Consider the following 22,388-nt stretch of genomic DNA (forward strand, 5'->3'; position numbering starts at 1 on the left):
CAATCCCGTCTTAGAACACGCAAGTACAAGTAAGGCATCCGCACCTACCACACCATACACAGGAGTGGAGGTGCTCCCTCTCATGCCTGCCATCCCAGCTGCTCCTGTAATAGGATACACCAACCCACCGGTTGTGGGAGTCGGAGGGCCCCCACCGAGCAGCGAGCCACTAGATCTGGACTGGGAGGCTTCCAGACTGGCAAGCCAAGGCGATTCCAGCCTCACATCAGCTCAGTGCTAGGGTTCCCTGAAGTTCAATCCCCCATCCATCACATTAAACACATCAAGTCCAGCCTGAATTCCAACCTGTCCATTAAAACACTTTCAGGTGACTGGGAGGATCATGAAGATTCTGGATAGCAACATGACGAGTGAGAGTGAGGGCCCCAGTCTCCCTGGATCTGACAGTGTAAGTAAGGCTATACGGTCAGCCCAACAGACCGTAGGGATAAAATACCTATGCCAGAGGCCACCAACATGCCAGAGAACACACAAATCAGTTTATTCACCCCAAGCCGGTCAGAAGGAAACCCCGTGGTCTTGATGCTAGTGAACAAAACCCCTTACAATTTCCTAATCGCCATGGAGGCAACAACATCGTGCCTACGGGAAGGGACAGTCCCCTTGTCAGAGTACACTGGAACTATACAGGAAGTCTCTGGTACAGTGGACGGGGTACCCATCACAGAACCCCTCAAGTTGGAGATGAGGGAAATAGGATGAGGGAACAGGTACTATACTATTCCTCATCCCCGACTAATCTCTTAGGACAAGACCTAATGGCCAAGCTAGAAATGTCCATTCAGTTTGCAGGCAACAGAGCCATAACCTGCTCCTCCCTTGGAGCTTCCTCCCTAGAACCAAGACTAGTAAAGCATTCCCGCACAGCATGTATACAGGCAAGGACAGTCTCAGCCAACCAGACCCCCTTCACTGAGGCAGTCATGGAATATATAGGGAGTTTCTTCGAACTATGCGGCTTAGCCTGGCAGTGGGCATGTTTAGCACACCTCCTCCAAGTTAAAGCAGCCAAATAAATGAGAACCCTGATATCTAACAGGGTATGCATGGAGGAAGGGAGTTGGGACCACGATACATGCATGCCTACTGGGCCCCCAAGATTAGGTGGGAAGCAGGGCCAAGGGGCCTAGGGGCAATGGTGGCAACAACCAGAGCGCTCCTGAGATCACTTAGCTTAGCCCCTATCGCCACAACACTTCCATGCTTAAAGAGGTGGTGCAGAAATGATTGTCTGGTACTATGTGGTGCATTCCACATGCCCGGAGCCCCCTTCCTGCTGCCAAACGTGGTACCCAGGCATGTAACCACCGTAGGAAATTCAACCCATTGAGCAAATAGAAGACAACCCCAAGGAAGTGTCCCTGCCAACCAGCTGAGAGGGGACTCGGAGCTTGGGAAGGGTAGGCAGCCACGCGGACTGCCCCTCACACCAGCCCACTGGAAAGAGGCAGGAGCAAGCCCAATAAGACACCGCTAAGCTGGTCCAACACAAATTGAAAAAAACATCCTCCAGGAGGCCACATTGGCCGTAAGTGTGCAAATGGCATCAGTCTTAAAGGGCGCTCCACTTCAGAACCCCAGAGGGTCTCCAACCAGTCCTAACTGCAGAGGTCAGGGAAGCTGGTAGCAGCCAGACCTCAGAGAATGTTTCTATTGCCTCAGAATGGGCCACATGGCCGACCTATGCCGCTTAAAGGCAGATCATGAGCAACAATCAATAAGCCTAGTCCTGTCCCCACAAAATCTCCATCCACAAACCCAGACCAACCCAAATGCACCTTACATTCAACTACAGCAAAATCAGTTAGCGACCACACCACCGCAGCTAGGTGCAGGTGATTGGTCAAACACTTCACCACAGCAGCAGCAGACAGGGAACCCAGCCCAACAGGGACAAGGGCTGCAACCACGACAGGTAGGGGTAACTGTCTGGGGAGGCAATACCTTTGCACCAATGCAAAACTCAAATATGCAGTAGATTCAAACCCCAAATGCACAACATACACCTCACGCACAGCTCAATACACATTTCAGAATAAAGACTAGTAAGACAACATTAGGAATTTCAAGTATGTACTTGCATTCGGGAAACTCAGGTCTGCTGCACATTGTGTCGATCAGGAATCTGCACTAGAGTCCACCACTCTGGTGCCCAAAGGAGCCTTGGCCCCACTCTGCTGCTGATCCCTGGTGTGGAGTTGGCTGGCCATTCCCTGGGGGGAGGGCAGTCTGATGAGGGGGCAGGGTGGCTCCCTCGATCAGTGCATAAAAACAGGCCCCCAGGTCCCCTAATCCAAGTCCATTTCGGAGGGGTTCCTATAACGAGATCAAAGGGATACCCCTTCTTGGGTCTCTGGCCCAAGGCCAAAATTCCCTCATGGCATGGGGTCCCGAACGCCTTCAACTGCCTCCAGGCTAACGAAGGCCCCTTATTGGTTTGAAAATGAGGTGAGATTCCTGTATCGGAGCCAGATTTCCAACGCACTTAGAATAATGGTACCCCCCATAAACCTCTGAGCATTACACACACTGTCAAGGGGAGCAAGTAAGCCCAGTCTTGGACATCGCCACAACAGAAACACCTGGGGGCCACGGGACAGCTCTCTGACCCCCTTTGGTAAATGACAATGGAAATAACCAAATCACATGAGAACCTAGGGAAGCACCCAAAGGACCTGCAAGAAAGAAGTCCAAAAGAAGTCTCTGGAAAAAGCACGTGACCAGGACACCTGGCGTCACTAGGGAGAATCCCACTCCAAGTCATCTGCTAGAGGGGCAAACACTTTACCTCAGAGCACCTTGCAGGCATTAGCAAACAACCAATTGTGATCCACCCCCTCTTCCACATCACCCCGCGCACACATAGGTCAAAAGACACCACTGCATCAATAAAACTACCTCTGCACACATTAAGGAAGGTAGGAGGGCTAGAAGACTGATGACACACATAACAAGCAGCTAAATAGTTGGGATCACCCTCTTACTGAAACGTCCCTTTCTGCTGTAGTGAGTGGGGAGGGACAAAGAGACCTAGGTGACCCATGAATGCCATGCTCCACTGAATTTCTAGATAATTACCACAATTGGGGCTACCTTCCGATACCCCACTACAATTGCGTGAATAAAAATAAAAAAGAGAGCAAAACCCTAAAACGGAATGGCACAAGAAACACCATGGCTAATTTAGAATGATACACAAGGATGCATGTTTTTCTAAAATAACCTACAAACAACAGCTCTTATCCAACATTTCTGCAATTGAACCACAAGTGCACCACCTTTACAGCGGCTCACCATCTCTGCAGAGACTACTTTCAGAACCCCAACCAGGTCCAAGTGTGCAAGTCAAAGACCACAGACTGTGTTTTTATGGACATTTGCAAACAAACTCCTTTTAGCACTTTCACCAAAGTAAAAGAAAGCCACTATCACCAGAAGACCACAGATGTCTCCTCCGGAAATGATCCGAAAACCTGCAATGTTTCAAAAGTTATGTATTATTGTACCTTTGTATAACCTCTGTTTAGTATGAGTGTGGCCGCATCCATCTGTAGTCAGAAATCTGCCTAGTCAAATTAAGCCTATCCCGACATTTCTACAGCACTTTGCGCGATGGCCTCTCCCACACCACTTACAATTACACTGAACTCAAAGTTAGTATTCCACACGCAATACACAGCACACTCATACACAACACCTGGTATCAGCACATGACCACCATGGGTGCCCAGCCTTCAGCCAAGACATGCTATGTATGTTCACTGATACCACACGCAGTAGGCGCAGACAGGCTTAATTTGTCGAGGTAGCCCCGAAAGAGTAAAATGCTCCTTTCACCTGAACCTATGTCGGATCAGGGCCAAGATTCAACCCTATAGAGTAGTAGTAAACGTAACTCGATACAAGACCAATCCCACAGCACTATACCTTTACACCAAGCCTAGCGAGATTCAAACAGAGCTAGATAGGATGCACAAGCAGGGCACCATTTGGGAGGATACTGTTTGGCCCGGCACTTTCCTGGAAAAAGATTAATGGAGGTAGCAAAGCCACCGCACCAGTGCACAAACACGTCTGCTCTCTCTTCTGTCTGTAGTCCCAGGGTGGCCCTTAACATGTCTGGTGCAGTCTTTGTCAATAACAAATGGATGCCAGACATAGAATTCTGGTGAAGGGCCAATCACCTTGATGATACAAAGGGAAATGAGTCACGTAGGGAAGGGCTAAATTCCAGCATAGATAACCACTGTCAGGAAATATGGGACATTGAGATAGAGAGGTACATGTGGTTAGACGGGAAGGGGTAGTCCCTAATTGTACAGAAACCTACACAGCATTCCTTATGCTTCAGAGGAAAATGAATGATTCCACTTGGCACGAATGAGAACTGCAGAGCAATACTGCACAAACTGGGCATGCTGATAGATCTTTATTGGCAATGTGGGAAATTTGAATAAACTCAGCTCGTCCCCAGATGGCGTGGTCTTGACTCCCTCATCACCATACACACCCTGACCCTATTCATCACTGGAGAATCTGTCAGAGTTGTACCAACAGCTGCTACATAAGAAAACAACTCTATTGCATCAGGCTAGAGAAAGAAAGAACTGCCGATTATTTTGGTTGGGCTCAGTATAGGGACACTCCGGAAGAATTCAGACAGTTTACTGACACACAAGTAAATGCAAGAGGGTTAGGAGCCTTTTTCACCATGCAGACGAAAGCAAACGCCCTCTGGTTACAAATAACCAGGTGGGAGTTGCTGAAAATGATGAACAGTACTGAGCTTGGTCTTACGCAATCAAGGAAGGAAGAACTAAGAGCCATCCGCCTCATGGTGATGCAACACCGATATGTACCACCAGTGTGCCTGGTTTGCCCCACTGAGGGATATGTGACTTCTAGAAAAGTTTATAAGTGCAAACGTAGGGGGCTGCATTGGAACCGTCACCGAGCAGCAGCCCGCTGACGTCAAGGCTTTTCTGGGCACAGTTTTTGGACTTCACCCGCTCCTAGCTTTCCCTTCTTCTTCAATTACTGCACCGGGAGCCCACTCTTCAGCAACTAGCCATTGTTGAGTCCCGCTTCAGATCCATCTTGTAGCTTGTGCCACCCACAACTTGTCAACAACCACTTTTTCTCTAGAAAGGTTTCTAAGTCAGAAGGAAAACTTGGTATGAACCTGGTCCCTGTATCCGACCTGTGCGCCATCATGGTCGCCCTCAACTTTTGACATTATCTCAGTCTAGTGCAACAAGATAATTGCAGTTGGCAATTTGGGTTTGTTTCTTGGAGCTATTTTTAATTAAAACTTTCACTATTCATATCTCTGATTCAACTTATTGGATTTTTGTTCTTTTAGTGTCATTTTAATAACTAAAATGTACTCTATTTTACTAAATAAGTTTGGGATTTTTCTTGTGTTGTATTTTCACTTTATTACTTTTCAAGTACTGCATAAATGCTTTACACATTGCCCCTTAAGTTAAACCTGACTGCTTTGTGCCAAGCTACCAGAGAGTTAAGCACGGGTTGATTTAGTGGCATTACTGGTTCACCCTGACAAGGATTGTGATTATTATTTGAGGTGGGTTTTCACTTAGCCTTCAATTGTGTAGAATAAATACATTGAAGGAATCTGAACAACTGTTAATTACTCTGGGCAAAATCCAGACCATTGTTTTAGCTCAGGTGGGCCATTGCAAAAGGAAACAAACCATACATAAACCAGTCCTGCTCCAACGGTTACAATTCTGCCTACACCTCTGGTAGCCCCATCCCCTATGAGCGGGAACACCAGCAACCACAGACTGGTTGAATCCATGTTGGGCTTTATCAGTGATATGTAGCATGAGTCTTTGGCACAGCTTACATGGGACCCATGCCAACCAAGCTGGAAACAGTATACAGAAGCACTTCCATGTGCCATCTCTGCTGAGATATTGATCTCTATGGATTAACCATAATTTTTCCTCTGATATCTGTTGTTCAATGAGGATATACGAATTTGTAACCTGCGTGAATAACAAAGGTTGATATAGGAATCTACCTAATGACACAGATATGGATGAGTCTTGATACGACTTTGCATAGAAACCGAGAAGGAAATGGTACTAAAGTCAAAGAAGGAAAGAACCGATTTGATTTAGCCTTATTTGTTACCTGAACTTTGTTTGAGAAGTACTTGAACAATAATATTTCACTCCTTTTTGATTAAAGTAGTCAATTACAGAGGGTGATGAATTTAAGAGGACTTTCCATAAGGAAAACATACTGGTTGGCAAGTTTAAACAGATTTGGCATCCTTTCACTGTGCTCTTGGGAAAATTGTACTGCAAGAATCAGCTTCTTGTCTCCATTCTTGACTTCGATAACCTTTAGGGAAGTTTTGAATGGTTATAGTCAGAAGTTTATAATCCCAACCCCCCCCAAAAGGAAAAATCCAATGTAATAAATTAATTTACAAAAAATTGAATAATCGTGTCTTCCGACTGAATATTAATAACTGTTTTAAAAAAGCAATCACTAAAAGTTTATCATATTTGTGCTTGGGCAATTGTCTTCCATTTAACTATGTAAATAGATGCACTGATTTGAAAGATAGCTATTGCCTTGCATACTCTACTTGTTCACACATTTCGCTGGCTGTAGTAATACTCTAGCCGCTCATTCAAAATGTTGTATAAAAAAAATAAGGATACAATTCTTTATTGCTTGCTATTACCTCCAAGGGTAGAATTTTATCCGAATAAATGGGAGAAAATGTAGTAATATTCTTACTCCACATTTGATTGCATTTGTTTGGATTCCAAAATCTTCTTGCTGCCAGACACTAAAGTAATTACGTGAATGCTTCCAAAATCTACCTGCTGCCAGAAACTAAAGTATTTACGTGAAGTTATATTCAATCACTGACTGCATTTATTTTAAGTTTGTGGTAGTACTGTAATACTGATGCTGTACACTTTTGACATCATTGCAGCCCTCTCAAAAAAATTAAAACATGCTTTTAAAGCAATAAATACCACATTTCTGCTGTTTCTACACTAAATAACCAGTGTTAATATCTACTATTTTATGGTATTTGATGCATCCACCTCAAAAGAGTACAATGTGAAATTGCCTTGTTGAAATTCGAGAGCTTGACCTTAAGAGAGCACTGCATTTGTCAGTAGTGAGCATTCAGTAAAATAATTAGATTTTCTGAAACCTAGTTAGTCTGAATGTCTGACTTTCATAACAATTTCACTTCATAAATGTAAAACATATGGTGATCTATTTATGGGAATATTTACTAACTACCCTCAAATGTGCTAGTCTGAATGTGTGAATGTGTAATTTGAATATCTGAATACTCTGAAAAAGTGCATCTTTTAGTGCGGTTACACCCATTTTATGCTTTTGGGTTCATGCTGCTGGTTTTTAAACTCTGCATACTGGGGCACTACTATCCACTGTCTCCATTGTATTTGCTCTGACCTGTAAAACATGGTAAAATTGGCTAACTCCTAATTGGCATATTTAACGTCTCAGTAAGGCAACAGTATATGGTGCAAGAAATACACTAAAGGCATGGAAATGTTAAAAGTCACCTATAAACTGTAGCACATGCTTTGACTTCCACTAGGTTGACAAAGAAAACATGGCTTCCGGCCTACCTGTGTAGCCTGACTCCTGTGGCTTTTAAAACTCCAGGTGAGCCTGTCAAAATAAACCTTTTTGACAGGAAAGGGCCATACTTTTAAATAGTAATTCATTCACCTGTAAGTAGGCCTTGTAGCCCACAAGGTAGGGTGCCTAATATTTAAAAGTGGTACATGCAAGAATGAATGACGTTGTGAAGATACTGTGACTGGCCCCCAGAAGCAGTTTTCACTGTAAAGGGCTCTAGCTGTCCTACAAGAAAAACTAAGAATAAAATTATAATCCTGCTATCTCCATTTTGGGACAGACGTTTTGGGGATAAATCAAACATTATTTAAACACTATTTTAAATGTTTATTAAAAATACATGTCAATGAAGAAGTCAGATTTGTAATACATTTACAAATATATTTAGAAAAAGTGACTATTAAAACTTTATACTTCACCTCCCTAAACCTCCAGTAGGCTAATTAGCATAAGGCTGCTGGCAGATAGCCCTGACGGTGCTTCCCCTTAATGAAGTGTGTAAACTATGCCCAGAGTAGGAAAATGGCTGAGGTCTTTTGTTAGAAATGGGTTTTCTGGTTGGCCAGGTTATGCACCTAAGTCAGGCAGAACCCGCCACTCTAGTCAGGGTAAAGTAGTTACACACACAAGATAACCCCTGCTCACCCCCTTGGTAGCTCGGCAGAGCAGTCATGCTTATCCCAGAAGCAATGTGTAAAGCATTTGCGCAAAACACACACACACACACACACACACACTAGTGACATGCCAGGGACACCACAAACAGAGACTCCACACAAGGTTATATAAAAATATCCTCTGTATTATACATAAAACACATTAGACCACAATCCCATAAATCACTGTGCCACTTGGCACTTGTCATAAAAATGCATATAAAACACATTAGACCTCAATCCCATGAATCACTGTGCCATTAGGCACTTGTCATAAAAATGCATATAAAACACAGAGTTTATCAATCATCTTGCCAACCAGGCAATTGTCATCATTTCACAGGTAGGGCGATAAAGACACATATACTGCCCCTGTCATAAGCACATATCACGCCTAACATCACAGTTAGTGCAAACCGTAAATACTCCTAGGTTGCACCAGTCATAAAACTTTGTAAAGAAACATTGTTACACATGTAAATGCAATACTTTATATGATACTTGTTATATGGTTATCACAGGGCAAAAAAAGAAATGCATACGTCTTCATGTCAGGGCATACAATGCAGATAAATGCAGTAACTCACATGAATTGGTGTACTACCCTCCAACATTTAACAGCCCCAGGAGCACATGGGCCTCTGTTAGGCTTGTTACCGTAAAAGCTCACTGCCAAGCAAGCAGACACAGAACTTAGGCTGCAGGAACCCCTGTGTGCCTACTGCAAAAGACTGCGGTAATTCGCAGCAGATTCCTAAGAGGCACCAACCTGTCTACTCAAGGGACCTACGTCGAGGCCTCACCCCGGGATTGTCATCAGTGAACACCTGAGCCTCAAGTAATGTAAGGGCCCTCGGGTAGTACTGTAACGATGATCACCACACCTCCCAGCCGGCAAAGGGGAAGCGGAAGGTGTTGCACTGCCGTCCCTTGGGACTCCGCAGTGTTCCTTGGCCCTGAGAAGGCAGATGCGATGGGGCACATGGAGCACTCCTGCCATTTGCTGGCGGGTCATGGAGCAAAGTCTCTGTTGGCTTCCCTCTGTCCTTCTGGTCTCCGGCGAGGGCTGGGTCCCACCCTCCGTTGCACTGGAGCTGTGAGGCAATGTGGGGGGAACTCCCTCCTGGGATATCCTCCTCCCTTTGCGGCTCCCTCATTGCTAAAGCAACCGGCTAGGGCTGTATTGATGACCCTGCCTGTCTTCCTCGGCTCAGGCGCAGGCAGGGCAGGATTGGGCTCCTTCTTCTACTGAGTGTGGCCGGATTTTGACAGCTTACTGCTCGTTGCCAGGCAACGCCTGGAGCTCTTCGTAGCACGCTCAGCAGACTAGCGGCAGGGCTGCTTCCATGGGCCTTCCTTTACGAAGGGACACACCAAACAAATTTAAGCGTTCTCCATGCACTTATTGTGGAAAAGGGGAATGGATTTGCTGCCTCAGGTAACACTTCCTATCAGCAAAGAGCTCTCCATAGGCTCTAGCCTAGGAAGTACAGTGCTACGTTCCTAGTACGTGCTCCCTCCACGCTGGCTCCAAGGTAAAGTGCCCCTCACGCACAGTTCAAAGTAAAACGGTGAAGAACAGTCCAGTCCTTCTCTCCCGCTCCTGGCAGGAGAAGCAACTGCAGGCCATCCCCACACACCAGGGGCAGCGCTCCTCACACAGTTCTCAGCCCTCCTTCCAGGCATGTTACTTTCAGATCCAGCCAGGATCTTGAAGTTCTTGAAGTCTTTTGTATCCCTGAGACTTCCAACAGGAGGCCAGCACACACAGGCCCTGGAAGATTCTTCACAAGCAGGATACCACAGCAGGAAAAAAAAGAGTCAGTCCTTTTCCTCCACCACAGACAGAAGCAGCAACTGCAGGCCAGTCCACCCCTCACACAGAAAAGGCAGAACTCCTGACACAGTCCTTCCGCTCTTCTTCTTGGTAGTGTTCTCTTGTTCCTTGAAGTGATCTAAAGTCCTGGGGTTTTAGGTGTAGTGTTTGTACTCCTTTTTTTCATTGTTCTCTTTAGTGTTAGGGTTTCTGAACTCAGTCCAAACCAGTCCTGTCCTCCCTGGTGCAGCCTGACCACAGGGCGCGTAGACAGCATTGTGAAAAAGGAGACACAGCATATTCAGGTGCAAGCAAAACTCCTCCCACCACTCTAAATGCAGACTAGGTCTATTCAGCCCTGCGATGAGTCACCCAGGCAAGGCAGGGCACACCTCAACACCCCCAGTGACAGTCTAGAGTGAATCCACATCCCAGCTCCTGTCACTCAAACACCAGACGCCGAATAAACAATCAGCCAGAGGCACACAGAATGGTAAAGTAAGAAAATGCCCACTTTCTAAAAGTGGCATTTTCAAACACAGAATTTATAAACCACCCCTACCAAAAGGTGCATTAATAAATTATGAGTTCAGAGAGCCTAAACTCCATTTTCCAATCTTGTCCCTGTTGCAAGTAAACATGTCACAGTGCAACCCCAATGAGAAGCCTATGGGACAGATAGCCTTTCAACAGTGAAAAACTAAATACACAGTATTTCACTATCAGTACATGTCACACACACACCATTACATGTCCTACCTTTCAAAACACTGCACCCTGCCCATGGGGGTACCTTGGGCCTTCCTTAGGGGTGCCTTACATGTAATAAAAGGGAATGTTTGGGCCTGGCAAGCGGGTGCACTTGCCAGGGCAACATGGCAGTTTACAGCTGCTCACATAGACACTACAGTGGTAGGTCTGGGACACATTGACAGGGGTACTCAGGTGGGTGGCACAACCAGTGCTGCAAGCCCACTAGTAGCATTTGATTTACAGGCCCTAGCACACACCATGCACTTTATTTTATTTGTATTTATTTGCAGAGTTTTATATAGCGCTGGCTAGACCCGGATGTATCAGAGCGCTTTACATGAGGATCAGCGAGTTACAAGTTACAAAAAATAATGACATCAGTTACAGGAGAAAAGTATAACATAGGAGAAAAAACATGATTAAACAATAACATGAGTTATTAGCGCCTAGCATAGTCAAGACACATGTCCAAAGGGGCATGGAAGAGAGAGGGGGAATGGTAAAAAGGGGTAAGGAATGCATATCAAGTCAGACTGACTGGCAAGGGGGAAAGTACTTCAGGGGGACAAAACAGTCAAAGTGAAAGAACAAACAAACGGGCTGGGGGCAAACAATCCAAAAAACATCCTGTGTATCGGTGAAAGAATAGGAAGGGAGGGGTGTTGGAGACCTAAGGGGGGGGATCGACTAGAGGAAAAAGGTCAGGCAGAAGAACAAAGGAGCAGACCAGCAGAAATATGGATCGGTTGAAACCGCCAAGAAAGAGGACCCAGGTAACGGGAGCTGATAGTAATAATCTCAAAATGGCGAGATATGCAAAAATCCAATGCAAAAACCATAAGGTAACTGACTCCACGCAGAGCAGGAAGGGGGAAACAGCCATAGGATCACGGAGGGAGGAGGCGGGGAGGGAAGGAAACACAGCAGAGAGACGAGGAAAAACTATGTCCAATGTCCGGCTGGGTAGGTGACGTCCGAGGGGGTGAAACCAGAGCCAATCTCCTCTATAGCTGCCTAAACATCTCCACCGGGCATCGGCCATGCTAGCTCTGGCTCCGCAGTCAGTACAACATTCGTGGTTTCCGCCCAGGGGGCATCGTCACAGTTCCATTGGCTGCACTAGTCCCGGTGTTATTGGAAAGCGCCGCCGGCCTCAACCTCCAGCTCGCCCCCAGGAGGGCCGAGTTATGTCCGTCAAGTTCGGCATCAAGGAACTCAAACAAAAGAATGCGGGGGGAAAAACTGTGTACAGCCAGAGATGCAATGTAGCACCAATCACCTGGGATCTAAAAAACTAACTAGCCCTCAGATACTAATTTAGGCCACAAGGTGGTGCTCAAGGTTTAAAACCGGAAACCACTAATGCTTCTGCATGAAACAGAGCAGTGGAGGACGAAAGGGAGAGCGAAAAGATGGTGGTCAATTGGTGGGGGGCGGTAGAAATAAAGGGATTAGGAAGCAAAAAGGCTGCAGAATGAAGGATTAAAGGGGGAGCAAAGATAGGCGAGTCATTTATAGGCAGGGGACATGTTCAAAAAGACAGAGCCAGGGACTTACCAGTATATCAAATATGCCAATTGGGGAGAACCAAGTGCAATCACAATTTACACAGGGGGCACTTGCACTTTGACACCGATCAGCAGTGGCAAAGTGCCCAAAGCATCCAAGCCAGCAAAAACAAAATCCAGCACAGCATCAAAAATACAGGAGGTAGAGGCAAAGGTCAGGGGAAACCACGCCAAAGATGCCAAGTCTAACACTTTGCCAATGTTGGAATCATGGATAACCAATCATTGTCATAATTTATACAGAGAGCATGTGCACTTTAGCACTGATCAGCAGTGGTAAAGTGTCCAGAATCCTATAGCCAACGAAAACAGGATTAGAAAAATAGGAAGCAAAAAGCACCTTTTCACAGAAAGACCTGGGTGTGAGTTATGTGACAGATATCAGCTCAGAAAAGATAGCTGTGGAGAGTCCAGGAACTTCATTAACATAAAAGAAAACAGGTAAAGCCTGCTCATTGATAGTTATATGTAAAGGGAGACCTGGGAAGAGAAGCCTTTTGTTCTGTAGTCCCTCTGCAACCAGTTTGGCACCAGCACAGTGGGAGAGGGCAGGGGCGGTGGGTGAGGTTTTAAAGTGGTGGGGCGCAAACGAATTAGCATACAGCACCGTAGCGAGCGTGCGCAGCGAGCGAGCCCGAACCCCAAAAGGGGGGTTTGGGGGGGTTACACCCCACAAGAAAATTTTGAAAAAAAAGAAGAAAAATCGTGCATTTTCAAGCAAATTTGAGAAAGCAGGAAGGTTAATAAAGCAATTGTGAAAGTGCAGTTATTACATTAATAGATGGCATAACATAGGTAGCTGCTTATTCAGTATTACCACAGAGCTTCATACATTCTGTCCTATTATGCTCAGGTGCTGAATTCAGACTATAAGACTCATGGAAATCTCAGCTCTAAGAGTAGAAGAAGTTGCACAGCAGTGTAATGGTTGCCAGGCTCGTTCCGCAGGAGCGTCAGGAACTTGAAGAAAAGTCCACAGTCTTCCCCTACGGCCTTCCGACTCTATTAGACTCTAGAGTAACGAATGGCACGCAAGGGGAAAACAGGGAAACAAAACAAGGAAAGGCGGGGGAAGAAAAACAGTCTTACAACATACTGAATATTAGACCCTAGAGTAACGAATGGCAAGCAAGGGGAAAACAGGGAAACAAAACAAGGAAAGGCGGGGGAAGAAAAACAGTGTTACAATATACTGAATATAAGAGGCAGCGCAATGCGCTGTTACCGTGATTCTGGTTGAGCTGAGCTTTGTACACACACTTCACATAGGTCCACGCAAGTATATATGTTCTTTGCAGCAGGCACATTAAGCTTCTGCGCTACCTTTCCATGAGTCAAAACTTCCACTAGACAAAACTCTGATCTCTCTCTATGAAGAACATTAACCATCAGCATTATCATAACAATTTTATTGTCTCTCGTTAGGAGGCCGCTTGCTAAAGCGCTTTGCTTCCCTCAGCCCCACACTGTTCAACACCACATGGCATCTCTCGCTAACATCACCCAGATCCAAAGAAGCAACATCATCTCCTATGCCAATAAAACTTAGCTCATACTATCCCTCTCTGACAAAACATCCAGCATCCGGAGTACCCTCACTGTCTGCATGTCTGAAGTCACCAGCTAGATGAAGGCCAACTGTCTGAAACTCAACACAGACAAAACTTAAGTGATACTCTCCAGCAAGGGCACCACAATATGGAACTCGACGTGGTGGTCAGCAGATCTCGGACCCACACCTTGCCCAACCAGCCAAGAACCTAGTAAAAGTGCTGGACAACCAAATTGGAATAACCTGCCAAGTCAACTCAGTCACATCCTTCTGTTTCTACACCCTTAAGATCCTCAGAAAAATCTTTAAGTGGTCCTGATCAACACATGCAGAAATTCACCCAGGCCCACATCTCCAACAGGTTGGACTAGGGCAATGCACTCTTTGTCAGCACCACCGGCAACTGGCTAGAAGACTAGTCCAGACCATATAAAAAGTGGCAGCCAGACGCACACTCCTCCTCCTTCCTCCTCCTCCCACACACAAATATCCCCTCACAACTCAGAGACCTCCATTGGCTCACTGGACATAAACACGCACTCAAACTCCTCACACACACAAGGCCTTGGACAGCCTAGGGGCACCTCCTACCTTAGGAGCTACATCAAATTCCACACATATACCAGAAATGTCTGCTCGGCCAGCCTCCTACTTGCACATGGAAAGCCAGAGGTGGAGGAGACTCGCACTTTCTTCTAAGTCTCTCCAAAAGTCTGTAAAAAACATCAACCCAAAAGGGAACGAGGGTGCGGAAAGGAACGTGTGAGAGTAATGGAGCTGACCTAATGCCCATTGCTTATATAATTACAAAACGAAAGCAGAATGGTTTAAAAAGACCACGTTTGTGAATACAGAGCCGCAGTATGCATTTTGTTTTCCAATGCACCCAACACGCAGGTATTTCAGTACCTCCAGGAATAGTGTGCTTTCCCACCCAGGGAAAACATGGATGTTCAAAGAGCGAGGAGGCGACAAAAGTAGGGCTTCACTGGCAAACACTGTAATGTGGCGCTAATGTGTTTAGGTGTGAATAAATCAATCTTGCTTTAGTTAGTTAGTTATTTTTCATATTTTTAATGTTTTATTTCTCTCTACCCTGAGGCTGCACTTAAAAATTGAAAAATGTCAGAAAAAGCCTACGTTTCCAGCAAGTGTTTTTCGGATCCATTTCACAAGGGACTGGGAGCAAATAAACGAAAGGAGGAAAGAGAAGGTAATACCTGTTTCTTGTAGTCTCGGTTTTTACTACATGGAAAATTCAGAATTTATTTGAAGACACCTTCTTTATGTACCAGCATAACATGCAATGAAATATCCTGTGGGCAACATATGAGCTTCTAAACATGCCACAGACAAGAGTGCCGTTTAGGCCCCAGCTGTGTTATGGAGAGCCCTCTCGCACACTTGAAGTCCTGCTTTTCCCCCAATCATTTGTCACTTTTCTTTCCTATCACTTCTGTAATGGAATCGCTTTTCCCCCCTTCCCCCAGTAACCTCGAACCCATTGTCACGCCCTGCTGTCCGTTCTCTGTGTCCCCTTATGCTATTAATCTTATTCCAATTACCGCTTCCTTGATCTTCATTTAAAAACCCAACACTGAAGAAGCAACATGGTTTTATTTTTATTTTTTTCAATTTCCTTCTATAGAAATGCTCAGTTCAATAACATGTGAGTACCCGAACTACAGCCGGATACTTGTAGAAAAAAAAAAACGAAAAGTTCTGGACAAGACAAACATCTGGGCCCGAAGAGTGGTTGGCAAGAAGGGTGAGACTCTGACTACGATCAAAAAAGTCAATTAATTCTGATTTCCACCATTTTTTTCAAAAGAAATATAATATCTCAAGCCCCTTTGTTTCAATTTTTTGCATGATTTTTCTTGTGGCACGATTTTGTTTGAACATTTGACGAAAAGTGATAAGAAGAAATTTCTGTCAAAGCCAGCTCTCTAGTTGAACGAACCATTACAATGAGATTTTTTTTTAAAAGCCTCCTTTCAGTCTTTTGTGTAACTCTCGGTCTTAATTAAATCAGTTTTCAAATGTGCTTTTTTTGAGAAAAGAGACACCTCAACAGAAATATACATTAGCGTAACTGTGCAGGGCCAAATGGAGGCAAGGGAACTCGAGATTAATTAACTCATCCGCTTACATTTCGACTGAAATATTTAGCTGAGCTGAAGTATAACAGGAGGGGACTTTTTTGGCATAGGATTCGCATTTTCCATATAATGATGTAGCTGCCGAGGGCTCTCCAAATACTGTAAAATTGCATGCAATCTAACGAGCCGTGGTGACATTTCGGCTACAGGAGCTACCTTCGGAAATGACAGCGCGAGCTCCGATTCATGGCTTCGGCACACAGACAGCAATGTTCGTTGGGACGGGATGCGAACTTTGTCCTTACCTTACTTCACCTCCGAGTCGTGACTGCAGCCTCCTTCATACAGCGGGAACAGGAACTTTCCACCCCTGGCACCGCACATTGGTTGGGGACACTCTTCTACACAGATGAGGTTTCACTGAGAGACGCACGTATATTAAACTTGACTTCAAAATGGCAGGAAGACCGACTCTAAGGTCAAAAGTGTCACATCTCGCGAGAACCTTGAGTGAACCAATGACAGCAGGCTATACGAAATATCATAGCATAATAAACCACGGCACCCAATGGATTGCCTCATTTTGCCTGGCCTGCCCTTCTGCGCGGTGGTTTCATTGGCTAGGGGGGCACAGTTACTCTTCGCCCAGATTGAGATTGAGATCCGGGGCCCGGGCTGCTGTATGAAGCAGCACCCCCCCTTGGGTCCCACAATGGGAAGATAGTTGCGCGCATGTGCGGGCTGATCAAAGCCCAAAAATGCACATGCGCACAGTCTACTGCTGCAGCAGCTGAGTCTGGACTGTCACTCAGCTGCTGCAGCCCAGCCCCACCCCCTGGCTTCAGCAGCGTACGCACTCCGTCGGATTTTCAGTCGAGCGTGTCCCGGTACTACTAGTACCGGGACACGCGTATAATATATTTATAATGTATATTCATTATTATTGCGCCGTTGGGTCCATGTGGCTTAGTGGGGCTACGCCCCAACGCCCCAATGGACGCACCGCGCCTGGGAGAGGGATCCCACCTCAGAATAAATTTGGAACCTCTGATGAGCAGAGTTCATCCCATTTCCCTAAAAACACCCTTGGTTGGCACAAAATCTCCTTCAGGTGCAGAAAGAGCCTGCCACGTTGTATTTGTCCCAAAATAGTTCACTGTGGGATAGTTTGCAGTATGGTAAACAGGAAAAGTGGAAATGATTGCCCCTGGGAACTTTTTTGCTCACTGTTAAGGAAGCGTTCAGGAGTCACCGTCACCACTGGCTCGTAAATCCTACAAAACTGGCACCTCAGCCATGGCTCATCATAACACTCTCTGAACTTGCGGAAGAGCCGAAGCGGACTGGACATGCGTTTTAGACCTGTGTGGAGACCTGAAGGGCTAGTCCTGCTCCCAAATGTCCCCATGACTAAGAAGTAGACTCCACAGGTCAGTTGGATAACCTCCTTTGTGGCTACAGGGACAAAACAAGCTGTAAGAAGGTTTTTTCCTTGGGTGCTCAGTTGACCAGTAGCAACGGGAACTAGACTGGACCCTCTAGTGGCCTCTGTTGGATTGAGTAATGACTCCTAAGTGCTGTCCATAAGGTCCTGGGAGCCTTAGAAGCAACCAAGAGGAGCTGCTCCAGTAACTCTGAAAAGATGGGACTTAAAACATTTTTGAACTTCAAAGACCTCTGGAGCATCAATGCGACCTCACAGCAAAGGTGACCAATTTAGAAGTACCTTCATCAGCTACAGCTTCAGGCTTGCCCCACCGGGTGATTTTGAGTTCCATAGAAAAAGACTAAGACTGAAGGTAGAAATCTTGAGTGGCCAAAATTCGCAAAGTATCCACCCAATGCAAGATCTTCGGCAGCCGAACATCTTGCATTTCTCCATCTCATTAATTTTCCAGCCACAACAAACAGCTTCTGTAGAACATTGTCCAGTAGCTATCTGGCTTTAAGAGGTCTTTGTTGGATATAGCCTGCAACCTCGTCCTGCTGAACGATTTCGACTTCCATTTCAGAGACTAAGTCAAATGTTATGATCTTTGGGACAACCTGCTTGGTGTATCCGACCCACACTCCATCACGGTCGACATGAAACTGTGATTAGGTACTGGTCAACTGCAAACAGTGACTACTAACTGGGGCTTTACTTTTTCTTGGCGCTTTTTGCCTTAATTCTTTACAAATTCCTAATGTTTGTGGCATTTTTATTGTGTTGTGTTGTGACTTTTTAACTGTTTACCTACTGCTAAATAATGTATATTTTTTGTAAGTTAATTACATGTTTTCTCTGTGCCATAGCTAACAGGGGGTTGAGCCTGGCTAAAATATTGAAACCGTACTTAACCTTAAAAGTTTGTGGCCATATTCCTTGTGGTGGACTCTCATCAACTCCAATTAATAAGGCACTTTCTTGCAAACACAAATTCAAGGGTTAATTTTGGGCAGTTGAAAATGTTGAACATATTTTGGTTTAAAGTTAGGCTTACTCATTTACTTTAAAAGTAATCATCTTTATACTAATTTGCTTCTGCCAGAATGCCTGTCAGAGTCTCATGTGCAGTGAATCGGCTTAGGAACGTGGGATGATGAAGGGAATTTATCCGCCCCAGAAATATCAATTGAGGGATTCAGGGGGCTGAGGACTGAGTACCAGCCATCCAAGATGTAATACTGTGTTTTTTTGCTGCATAGTAAAAACAATTCTAGGCTCTGATTCTCAGAGGTCTCCCAGAGAAAAATAGAAATGTTGCTAGCAGAACTGTGTGTAAACCCATTGTCAGAGAAGCACAGGTTGATAACTACAGAAAATGCTGGAAAACAAGTTGCGGGTTATTATTATGTTCACCAAGCATAGAGTTAATGTGGAATTTGAAAATTTCAAACACGCACCGGTTTAGCAATGCTCTGGTTTACAGAACTTATTATTAATAGACAAGCATCTAAATAGGATCTCTGTAGTGACAAATTCACACAGAAGCATCTTATCAGTACTTAAAAGCGTAGATCCGTAAAACTGAGTATGAAATATGGAGTGGCCACAATATTGTGACCAAAATATTGGGGGCCACAGCATTGACAGATAAGTATGTATATATTTCCCATACCTAACTCCAAATGTATGTAGGTTTTCAATATGTATACCTTCACGATAGGTACGTGCAGAGTTGAGAATAGTAAATCTATATTTACCTATGTGCACTTACCTCTCAATGTTTTGATTTTCGATATTTTGGACTTGATGTTGGGGTCATTCAATATTTTATACTCAGTATTCCAAACTAAAACTGTAATTGAATACCTCGTCAGTACGACTCTCCTCCAGAAGTGTCTGCTTTTGTTTTAGGGTCCCAGTAGAAGTAGCCCAACAGTGCCTTCACAGTATCAGAAGTTGTGAACTGTTACTTTTTAGAACCATTTACTTTTAATTACTTTACAACAAAACCCTGTAAATGTTTTCCTTTGCATCTGTATATGAGGTCTTGCCAATTTTTTGCAGATTTCTGTAGCAAATCACTGACAATTTTCAAGTAATGTGTTTTTCAGTTCTATGGGTAAGCCTTTAAGGCCCATGATAAAGATACTGTTTTGCATCGGGTGATGGTTTCTCGGTTCATGCCTGCAACTCACCTTGCAGACCTATGAATATGCTTGGATCAGGTCTGGGACTGGCACACAGCATGAATCAAGCAGACACCCACAGGAAATATGATAGTTCATAAATTAAACTTAGTACGACAGATTTACAAGCCACTTGCGACACCTTAGTGCCTCCGTTCCGTCACTTTTTGTGACGCAGCGGCAGCATAAACAATGCGCAATGATCGGGCCCATTTACAACATGAAGGATCTAGGGAGATGTGTCACGTTGTAAAGCTCTGTGCCACATTATACCTGCGTCAAGTATAATGTATGCAGGGTGGACATTCCCACGCAAAAAGCCATGTAGAACTGACGCAGTGAAATGTACAACATTTCACTGCGTCACTCTACGCCTTCACTGTGTCAAAACCCCTACGCCTGCTAAGACCAGGTGTAAGGAATGATGCAGGGCTTTTTGAATGGGACTCACCTAACTGTTGTGGCGCAGTGCTGGAGTTGCATCACTTTCATGAGCAACTCCAGCAATGTGTCACTTTGGTGCCAACAGATGTGTCAGAATTCCTGGTGCATCTGTTAATCCTTGCGCCATGGAGCACTGTATTGTAAATACAGCGCAACCATGGTGGCGCAAGGATATTTGGCGCTGGCGCAAGGAAAATGGCGCGTCTATGGAGATGCGTAAGTTTCTTGCAAATGAGGCCCAGAATTTCCACATTTTCGATTCGATTTGCAAGCTGCTAGATTTCCACATAACTCTACCCTTAAAGGTGTAATAAGGAATAGCGAAAACTCTGCGAATGGTTTTATTATGTGTGTGAGAGAGTGAGTATTTAATTAGTCTTGGCGCCTGGCAATAATTCTGACAAGCGCTTTAAAGCAAATCTTGGAGATTTCTGAATGAACAACAGGGGTTGCCCTGAGCTTCAACTCTCTGTGTAAAATAACCAGACAACAGTGACGGACACGCCACTTCTGACAGGTTGCTCTGAACCAAAATGTTGGCAGTCTCCAATTTTTGCAGCATAATTTAGACACATCGCTTCTGAACTGAAGAGAGCAGTCGCAGCTGGGGACACACTGTGCTTGAAGAGACACCTTGCCAAGAGGATGACAGGCACCCCGCAGTCCCGTATTGGGATTTTCTCACGTTAAGTATTCGCGGCTGCCAGTGAGCAAGCCACGTGACCATTCATTGCAGAATAGGTTTTTGAGTTGTTACTTGCTGATTCCAGTTCAGCATCCGTGGTTAGACTTTCTGAACTGCTGCGCGCTGCCTGTAATACCCCCGGGTAGCTTTTTCTTTACCCCTCGAGGCAAATGCACGGCCTGCCGCTGTAATATCTAGAAATGTTAGCAAACATTTGCTGCATGCAAATAATGGCAGAATAAATCACGGCGTATTACAGTGTAACCCCTGAGGTGCCCACGGAACTTTCTACTGTCACTGCGCCTTCAAACACGCACCTTAATAAAGTTATTTATTCAGCGAGGAGTGCGCGCGCCATTCTGGTACACTTTCATCCCTCAGCTGTGCTGACTGAATGCAGAGATGGCGGAAACTCAGAAACATCTTTCGGTGGGGTTCGAACACCATTAGTTCTCCGTGCAGAGGCAGACCTGTGAAGAATCTCATTACGCCGACATTTTCCTACGTTATCTCTGAAAGGGGTGGTTTTACAGCTCGGTAGAAGACAAGTTATTTTATGTCGTCCTTTACAATAAGCTGTCAAACCCCGTGCAGCCGCCAGATACTTCTGACTGGCTCCTAACGGCAGGAAAAAGATCGACAAATTGCTCTTTCATTTCGGGAACGGGAGCTTGGTCCGCGCCGGTCCTTTACCGCAGAAAAGCGTTTTGCACAATTACAGAAAGCGAGAGTGGTGTTTCAGCTGCGGGCGCCGATATCTTTAGAATGTGGCAAGGAATCTGCCAGCTGTGGTGGCCTGGCGGGGACCCCGACGTAATTGGATATGTGAAAAGTTCAAAGACTGTGTAATCGCACCGGATTGGTCATTTGGAATACTGTACACTGAAACATTTTGAAAACAGTGAGTGACAAGATGTACGCTAAACTAGTGCGTAAGAGGGATTTTGGAAGTTAAGCCGAAAAAATGTACTGCCTTGGATTGAACAATTTACGGAAATGGCGCAAAAGAAATAGTTAGCTATCACTCGAAGCACAGGTGAGCTCTAATAGTTCTATTACCTACTGGTAATCCACGTTACCATGAGCTCTAGTCTTCCTCGTCACAGTCCTTACCAGGTAAGGTGGGCCTGCACCCCAGACAGTTACCCTGGAAAAGCATATTGTAAGGAGTTGGTTTATTGGCTGAAAGGGGTAGACGCCCCACAAGTGGCGGCTCCTCTGCTAAGGCGGAGGAGCATCGCCTTACTGCCAAGAGCAGCAAAGAAAGGAAAAAATAAAATGATAATAAGGGAATGTTATTTATTATCAGTTTTTTTTCTTCCTGCTGCAAGTGTGTGTGAGGGGGTGGGGCGCAGCTGCAGGAGAGGAGTGGTCAGCCGCGGCCCGTGGAGGGAGTTCCGTGGGACGGAAAGGCGGGGTGGGGCGGGCAGGGGCAGGGTACTAAAAACCGGAATATGGATAATTGGAGGTAAGTAAACAATTAAATAAATAAAACGAATTTCGTA

Source organism: Triturus cristatus, chromosome 8 (genome assembly GCF_964204655.1).
Source record: "Triturus cristatus chromosome 8, aTriCri1.1, whole genome shotgun sequence".
Taxonomy (NCBI): domain Eukaryota; kingdom Metazoa; phylum Chordata; class Amphibia; order Caudata; family Salamandridae; genus Triturus; species Triturus cristatus.